This window comes from Adiantum capillus-veneris, chromosome 23 (genome assembly GCF_014529385.1).
Source record: "Adiantum capillus-veneris isolate H3 chromosome 23, ASM1452938v2, whole genome shotgun sequence".
Taxonomy (NCBI): domain Eukaryota; kingdom Viridiplantae; phylum Streptophyta; class Polypodiopsida; order Polypodiales; family Pteridaceae; genus Adiantum; species Adiantum capillus-veneris.
The window spans coordinates 4,628,255-4,636,819 of record NC_140953.1 but is presented as its reverse complement, the minus strand read 5'-3'; the positions used below and the strand labels follow the sequence as shown (position 1 = coordinate 4,636,819).

General features: G+C 42.9%; 1 pseudogene; it reads left to right on the top strand.

Moving 5' to 3' along the window:
* Nucleotides 1-3,328, top strand: LOC147427352 (uncharacterized; annotated as a pseudogene).
* The last annotated feature ends 5,237 nt before the right edge of the window (nucleotides 3,329-8,565 follow it).

Genomic DNA, 8,565 nt, shown 5'->3' with positions numbered 1-8,565 from the left:
ATGTCATGGGTGACAAGGTCAGTTTGCATGAAAGCTAAATGTTGCTTAGTTGTTGAATCCGAACTTCCAATGGTTAAAAAGAGGAAACTTTTATATGCTTTTAGCAGAGCAGGTAGCTGAAGGACTTCTGCAAGAAGGGGTGATTTGCTCAGTACACTAGATCAAGCTACCACATCCCTCCAAGGAAGTAGTCCTGACCACGAAGCTGAAGTGTCCCTAGAGAAGCATGCCGACACTATTGATGTTGTCATGGAAGAGATTCCTAACCCAGACCAAGTTGTGGGTGTTGTTGTTGGAACTGAAGATGGCTCAGGGGATCAGGATGAATTTGCTGAAGAAGCCCAAGAATTAGTAGCTGCCAGTGTAGCTGGGCCTGACCAGGCAGATGACGATGGTCAGTTGGAGAGTGTCTCCACCCAGATCACTACCTTAGACCAGGCTACCACAGAAAAGAAAAAGATAGAGATCTATGGAAAAATTTTGGAAACTTCAACGCCACATGCATTTTTGGAGAGGATCAAAGTGAAGCACGTCCAACCACCCCCTATGGTCCCACTATGCAGAATGCTTCCAACCGAGGCAATTAGGAAGATTAGCCCACTTACAGAGAAGACTGTGTCAAGGAGCTTCAAGAAAATGGGTGGCTATATTCCTAGCAAAGGGTACTTCACCGTCAATATCTATGATTTGGAGGGAGAACAGACTTTGTTAATAGATGCAATGCATGATAGCTGGGATGATGGGTGGAAGGAATTGAACCAGAGGTATGAGGAGGAATTGCTTCAGAGCGAGGAGTGGGGTCCCTATCTTATAGGGAGAATGTTGCATATTTTGGATGGAAACAACAGACATTGAGCATGGATGGCTTGCATAGCTGAGGGTAAGATCATATTTAGCCATTTTGAATTTCCTGCGTAGCTGGTTGTAAAACTTGTATTGATTTGTCCTCAGCACAATCCTCTGGAACAAGCAAGCACTGTAGTGTTTTATGCAATTTTCTAGAGTTTAGGAAGCAAGATGTTGGAGGATTACTTTTCTCCCTATCACACTTAAACAAGTAAGCTCCATTGGTCTTTACTGTGAATGAATTGCCATTAATAAATTTACTGTGAATGAACTGCCATTAATAAAATTTTTTTTCTTTGATGTTTGTCTAGCATAGGATAAACGAGTTTGCGTTTGTGCCAACCACATTTGGGGATAGACTCTTCCAGCTTAGGAAGCTAGGTGAGTATGAAAAGAGCACACTTTTCTCCTACCTGGAAGAAGAGGACAAAGCATGGGTGGAATCACAGATGAGGATTCAAGGTGGTCGGGGTAAGAAGAGCTGGTTTTCATTGCCCATTCAAATCATGACCTTGCTAATCTTCAAGGATGACATGGAACAAAAAATTGAAGAGCAGTCAAAGGGGCTTATTATTGATAACAAAGGTAGCTATGACAAGATTATAAGGAACGTGGAGACACTTTATCGAGGTAAGACATCAAAGTTTTCAAGGATTGCAGACCCAAGCAATGGGGAGCAGTATTGGAATGTTGTGTTGTCACTACCTTGGCATGAGCTATCCACCCACATTGCCACTAAGGAGAAACTGAACATGATAGGATCATCAATGATTAGCGATGCTGATAAAGCTCAGATTGTACGCATGCTGGACAACCACAATGCAAACCAGAGAACTTTGGAGGGACTCCCAAATGACAAAGCTAAGGTTCGTGATTGGCTGCATATGTATTGCTTTTGGTTGCAATTGGCAGACCATGGTAGTATACTCATACAAGAGATAAGGGAAGTCGATCATGTGCCTTCAGCTCCTGAATCTCGTTGGAACTCATACGTACAGCTATGTAGAATGAGGTTCTTTCGAAAGGCTTTCAAGACTAATGAGGGGGGAATAAAGTTTTCTAATGAGCCTGAACCTTAGCCCGGCCTGAAGACAGTTGCAACACGGGTGCTTTACAGGTGCAACTCCTTTCTTTTGTTGTTTCTTGCATTTACTATAGTGGTGTAGAGGCTCATTTCATCTGTTTGATCTCTTGTAGATGGCTCCGAAAAGAGCATGCTGAGAAACATATAGCAAAAATACCTGCCATGGAGTACGTTTGGAAATAGGATGACCAGCCGGTTTACATGTACCAAGAAGTGAAACTTGGTAGGGTAAGTATAGCTCTTTGATGATTCAATGAGCTCCTCTTGCAAATAATGTTGTCATGGCCCATGACAAGTGCACATTTAATGTAGCATCTGAGTGAGGTGGAGACAAGGCACTGCCCTTGGTGGCTGGACTTGCTTGGTCAATGGGCACCAGAGGAGGAATTAGAGTTGTATGACTTGCAAAAGACACAATTGCAGATGGGGACAACAAAACATCAAGAGCAAGGGGGGGACTCAATATCTCACTTTGCCTCCACTGGGTCAACAATATCTAGGAGTAGTGGCAAGAGGCCTCCAATGCCAGTAAACCTCGGCAAAGAAATAGTAAATAAATACTTGGTGGCACAACAGCAGTCTGAAAGGGAAAGGACAACCACCTTAGGAGCGTCCAGCAGCAAGGGCACTTATGTTCCACCTGAATTGAAACCAGTAGGTAAGGCTAAAAGATAGAAATGTCTTTGGCACTATCAAATACGTGTCGGCGCCTAAAAGAAGAGTTGTGTGTAGGCACTGTGTTTTTCTTTCATGTTCAGATGGAGGACTTGTGGAAGGAAATGACTAACCCAATTGAGAGCAAGGAGCTGACCTCTAGTGTATCTGAGGCACTGACTATTGTCTGCAGCGTAGGGAGGATTAAAGGGAAGCAAGTAGACAATTGTGTTGATCTAATAATTGTTGACTTTCCTTCTAATGTAGCGGTGGAAGGATTTTCCCAGAAGAAGGTTCCGGGGTGGAACAGGCTTGGCCCAATGAAATTTGAGAGCACTTTCAAGCTAGCAGACCTCTACCTTTCTGACTTGGGATATCTAGTTTGCTTGTATCCACTGGAGGAAGGAGTGTCTATTAAGCGCATAGCCACCAGATTGGGGTTTGCAATGTTTCGACGATAGATTGTCCATTGCACTCCACCAATTGGAACCAAAATCGGGCACATTGTCATGCATGTGAGTGTCCCTCCATTTGGTTTGGGTTGTTGTTTGTGGCCAAGTATTGAGTGATATATCTTCTTATGATTTGGAGTGGTTGTGCTTTTAGGTGTCTTGTTTAATGCTATCGGTCTTTGTGAGATCATCCACCCCAATCACAACTCTTGATGTACATGAGGACCAGCTAGCAAAGATGGACCTGGGGGAGGGTTTTCAATCAGAAAAGGACATAATATATGATGTGTAGGAACCTAATTGATGCTTTGAATCTATGCATAGGACATTTAATCTTGAAAGAATGTGCATGAAGGTAACAATGTGTAATTTTATGGCTGCTCTATCATGCAGGGTTCCCCTTGAGGATATTTCAATACGCAAGGGAAAGCCTTGGCGAGGTGGAACTCAACGTGGCGAGAAGTTGGCAAAGTACATAATATCCTTGTTTAGTTGCATTGAAGGCACAGTGCTCGACCTCTTTGCAGGCATGGGAACGTTTGGGTTGGCTGCTGCCTTCATGGGTCGCCATGTTTTGATGTTTGAAGGAGACGACCGGATCTATTCTAGACTCCTTCTTCCTTATCAGAGTATTGAATTGTAGTTGACATGTTGGAAGTGTTTTTCATTGGTATATGGTTGAAATTGTTGTGTACACATAAGGCTTTATGAACCAGATTTGTTCTAGACTCCTTCCTTATCGGAGTATTGAACTATAGCTGACATGCTGTATGTTTTGCATTGGTGTTTGGTTGAAATTTTGTGTTCACATAAGGCTATATGCAGATTGCTGTGTTCAAGATAATCGCTACATTTTTGCTGTCAGGTTTTATTGAGTCTACTTTGTGCATCAGGTTGAGATTTTTTTTGGAAATTGTAGTTTTCTACATCAGGTTGCTCAAGGTTAATTCAATTAGTTTCCTGCTGAACAGTGAAGTGAAGTTAAGCGTGAAGTATTCTCTGTCATCATTGATGAATCCTAGCCCTCAAGCTCCAGAAGATGTGGTTTGTACATTGAATCTAGTTTCTAAGGGATCTCTTTAGTGTGAAATTGGATTCTTCTTTTTCATATCGCCATCTTTGTCCAATTAATGCCTACATGTCGTAACAACGCCTCAAACAAGAAGAGAAGTGGGCTTGTAAAGGTGCAAGATTACCAAGCTTTACATCAATTGAAATAGTCTAAGTGGGACTTGAACCCCAATCTTGAGGATGCATGGTGTGTGTGAGTGGGGCATGTTTCCTCGCTAGGAAACTTGATAAGAAAAACAATGCATTGTGAAACAAGCAGCGGGATTTCCCAAAAGTTAAACATTTGTTCTTAGATACATTATCGACAGTTTACGATATGAGTAAAATATTGATGTAATTGGAGAAGTTATGGCCATGGGTTCTTTTCAAACCTGTGTATGGCAGTGGAAAATGAGCAAATTATCGAACAAAATTTCTTTAGAAGATATAGCTGGGAAGGTTAGGGCTAGCAAAATGCAGAGATTATCTCAAACATAGCACATGCAAATTGAGTCTACTTTGTGCATCAGGTTGATTTTTTTTTATTAAATTGTAGTGTTATGCGTCAGGTTGCTCAAGGTTAATTCAATTAGTTTCCTGGTGAACAGTGGTGTGTCTATTTGAAGCATCAAGCTGTAGCTCCTCTTTGATGAAAATGGGTCACGATTAGAGGCTCGCTAATGCTTGCATACATGCATATTCTTGTCAATGCAAAACCTGGCCCTTCATCCAACGATGGCTGGGGGAACGTTAGCTTCCTATCCTCACCCAGGAATCAGAAGTAATTGGCTGGACTTGTCCTTTCCTCAACCCTTCACTAAGACTCGAGAAGAATAAAATACTACCTGACAAAACATCACAAACCAAACACTAGTTGTTAAACTTCAGCCGACTCCTACATGTTTGTCGATTATGTAGTCAACCTCACCTGTCTCAATTGTGGAACCTCACACTACGACTGATTGTTGTACGAATTCCAGTTGTTTCTCCTCCATAGGATGCATTTGGCCTTTTGATTTCCTGCACTTGTCCTTTGCACCGAATGACACTCTTTTGATTACTTAACTGTTGGAATTAGGGTTGCAGAGAAACACACACAGCTTGGAGAAGACGAAGGAAGCTCAAGGCACACAATAGAGAGTGTATTCCTTAGTGTGCAATGGAAAGATAGATAGCCCTGGAGTGATGGGCGTATATACAATGCACGGGGGAAAAAACCTCCTAAAGAGGGAAAAAATGCCCCGGCGGTCCTAGTGTGTTCACACACATCACTACCACATGTATATGGTAACAAATCCCCCCTGGAGTGATGCGGTGAACGAGAGCTGGCACATGAGTAAAGGGAAGTGCCATGCCCTGAGGACAGGATCAGTCCACAAAGGGGAGTAAGCCCAAAGCTTTGCGGAAAGCTTCAAGCTTCTCACGAGACAATGCCTTTGTGAAAAGATCTGCAAGGTTGTCCTGTGTTGGCACATAAGCCAAGCTGATCTCTCCTGCTGAGAGCCTCTCCCTGACATAGTGGTAATGCACCTCAATGTGCTTTGTGCGAGCATGAAAAACTGGGTTCCTCGCAACTGCCAATGCGCTCTGACTGTCAGTGTAGATAGTGTTGGCAGTGTCCTGTCCAACACCCAAGTCAGCCATAAGGCGTCTGAGCCATACACACTCAACCGTAGCTGTGAAGACTGCCCTGTACTCAGCCTCACAACTCGAAGTGACCACAGTAGGTTGCTTCTTGCTCAACCATGATATACATGAACTGCCAAGCATGAAACAAAAACCACTTGTGGACACTCGCGTGTCAAAACAACCAGCCCAATCTGAGTCCGAAAAAGCATGTAAGTCTGGCGGCAATGATCCCCCCTTGGGATAAAACAAGCCAAGATGTAAAGTGCCACTAAGGTAGCGGAAAATCCTCTTGACAGCCTGCCAATGCTTAGACCCTGGGCTATGCATAAATCTGCTGACCTGCGAGACTGCAAACTGAATATCTGGCCTCGTGTTGCATACATAAATGAGGCAGCCAACAGCAGTTTGGTAAAGAGTGACATCAGCAGGATCGCCAGCATCATGTAGACTCAACTTCAAACCTGTTTCCATGGGAGTGGCAATAGGTTTGCAATCCTCAAGTCCAAACTTACATAGCAATGTCTCTATGTAACTTTTCTGACACAAGGCAATACCACCATCACACTGCTTAAACTGTATACCCAAGTAATGATGCAACAGCCCCAAATCTTTCATCTTGAAAGTAGCATTCAAATCAGCCTTAAATTCAGCAATATGTCTCTCATTTGGTCCAGTGATCAGCAAATCATCAACATAAAGAACCACAATGAGAAATACATCATCCTCACGCTTTACATACAATGTGCTTTCTGTTGGACTGTTACGAAAGCCTCGTTTAACCAAATGAGTGTCAGCTTTCTCATACCAAGCACGAGGAGATTGCTTCAACCCATACAAAGCCTTCTTACATTTGCACACTTTGTCCTCTTGTCCTTTTATGACAAAACCGCGAGGCTGCGTTACATAAACTTCCTCAAATATGTCACCATTCAAGAAAGCAGTAACATTGTCTGATTGATGTACATCCCAACCAAAATGAGCTGCCAATGCACATAGAAAACGCACAGTAGTCATACGACAAGTGGGAGCAAAAGTCTCTTCATAATCTATGCCTTTTTGTTGTGCATAACCCTTTGCAACAAGTCGAGCCTTATGGCGATCGATCTCACCATCCGGCTTGCGTTTCAACTTGTAAACCCACTTCGTACCAATGGCCTTTTTGCCAGGAGGCAATTCACATAAAGTCCATGTGTCATTCTCTATAAGTGCATCATATTCTGATTTCATGGCAGCAATCCAATTTTCTGAATTCTGTGCTTCATCAAAAGACAGAGGCTCCTCAACATCATGTAAACTAGACACAGCCAAAGCATAACAATCTGATGCATAAGATGCATGGCGAGAGCCTAAACGAGTACGACTAGATAAAGGTGCATCCAATTTACTGTCACGCAAAGTGTGCACCAGCCATTTTGGCATACCTCTAGCCTGCTCATTTTCAGCCCTTTCCTCATCAAGTACATCATGTACATCTGCATCAGTAATAGGCTGTTCTAAAACATTTTCAGAAACCCCCATAGGCTGTACATTTGCCTCATTGGAACTTACATTCGTATTTCCACCACTGAAAAGAGGCAACAAAGTGTCATAAATGTCCTGTGAGCTTACATTACTGTCTCTAGTACATGACAGCAAGGGTTGAACAGAATTTTCCACAAACACTACATCCCGTGAAACCAAAATACGTTTTGTTTGCGGGTGATACAACCTGTAACCTTTGCTTTCAGCACTATAACCAACAAAAATACATTTGACAGCCTTATCATCCAATTTTCTGCGCTGCACCCTTGGCACCAAAGCATATGCCAAACAGCCAAAAACACGCATGTGCTCAATAGAAGGTTTTCTATCATGCCATGCTTCATATGGAGTAATAGACTGCAAAGCTTTCGTAGGACACCTGTTAAGTACATAAGTGGCACACATGATGGCCTCAAGCCAAAAAGAATGCGGTAAAGCTTGACTTTTGACCATACATCGTGCCATTTCCGTTAGTGACCTGTTTTTCCTCTCAGCAACACCATTTTGCTGAGGTGTATAAGGCACTGTACATTGGTGTTTTATCCCACGACTAGCCAGAAATGCATTAAATTCATGAGACATATACTCCCCCCCTCGATCGGAACGGAGGGTGCCCATAGTACATTTTGAGACATTTTCAGCCATAGCCAAAAATTGTTTGAAGCACATAAAAACTTCGGACTTTGCTTTAAGCGGAAATACCCATGCATGCCTGGAGTAATCATCAATGAAAGTCACGAAGTACAGGTAATTGCCCAAGGACGGAGTTTGCATGGGCCCACAAACATCACTATGCACAAGCTGCAACCTGCATGTGGCCCTAACTGAACCATCCTTTGGAAACTTAGAACGCTGCATTTTACCCAGAATACAGCCTTCACAAACATGTTTGATAGGTGCTTCAAGAGGCGGCAAAGAAGCAACCATATCAGATTTCTGCAAACGCAGCAAACTGGCAAAATTCAGATGACCAAAACGTGCATGCCAAAGTTTTGCATCTGAAATAGCCCTTGAATCTGCAACAGCATTTGCAAAATTTTGTCCACACTTGTCATACAAAGTGAGCTTATACAGCCCACGGCACAAAAGCCCAGATGCAACAATTTCATCACCAAAACTGAGATCATGAACTGTACATCTGTCATCCACAAATTTGACTACAAGTCCAAGTCTAGCAAGTGCAGATACAGACAATAGATTCTTCTTGATCCCAGGTACATAAAGTGCATCAACAAGTGTGAAGGAACTGCCATTAGCAGCAGTGAGCACAATCTTTCCAACTCCCTGAACTGGATAAGAGGCGTTGTTGGCACAAGTGACTGAATTCCC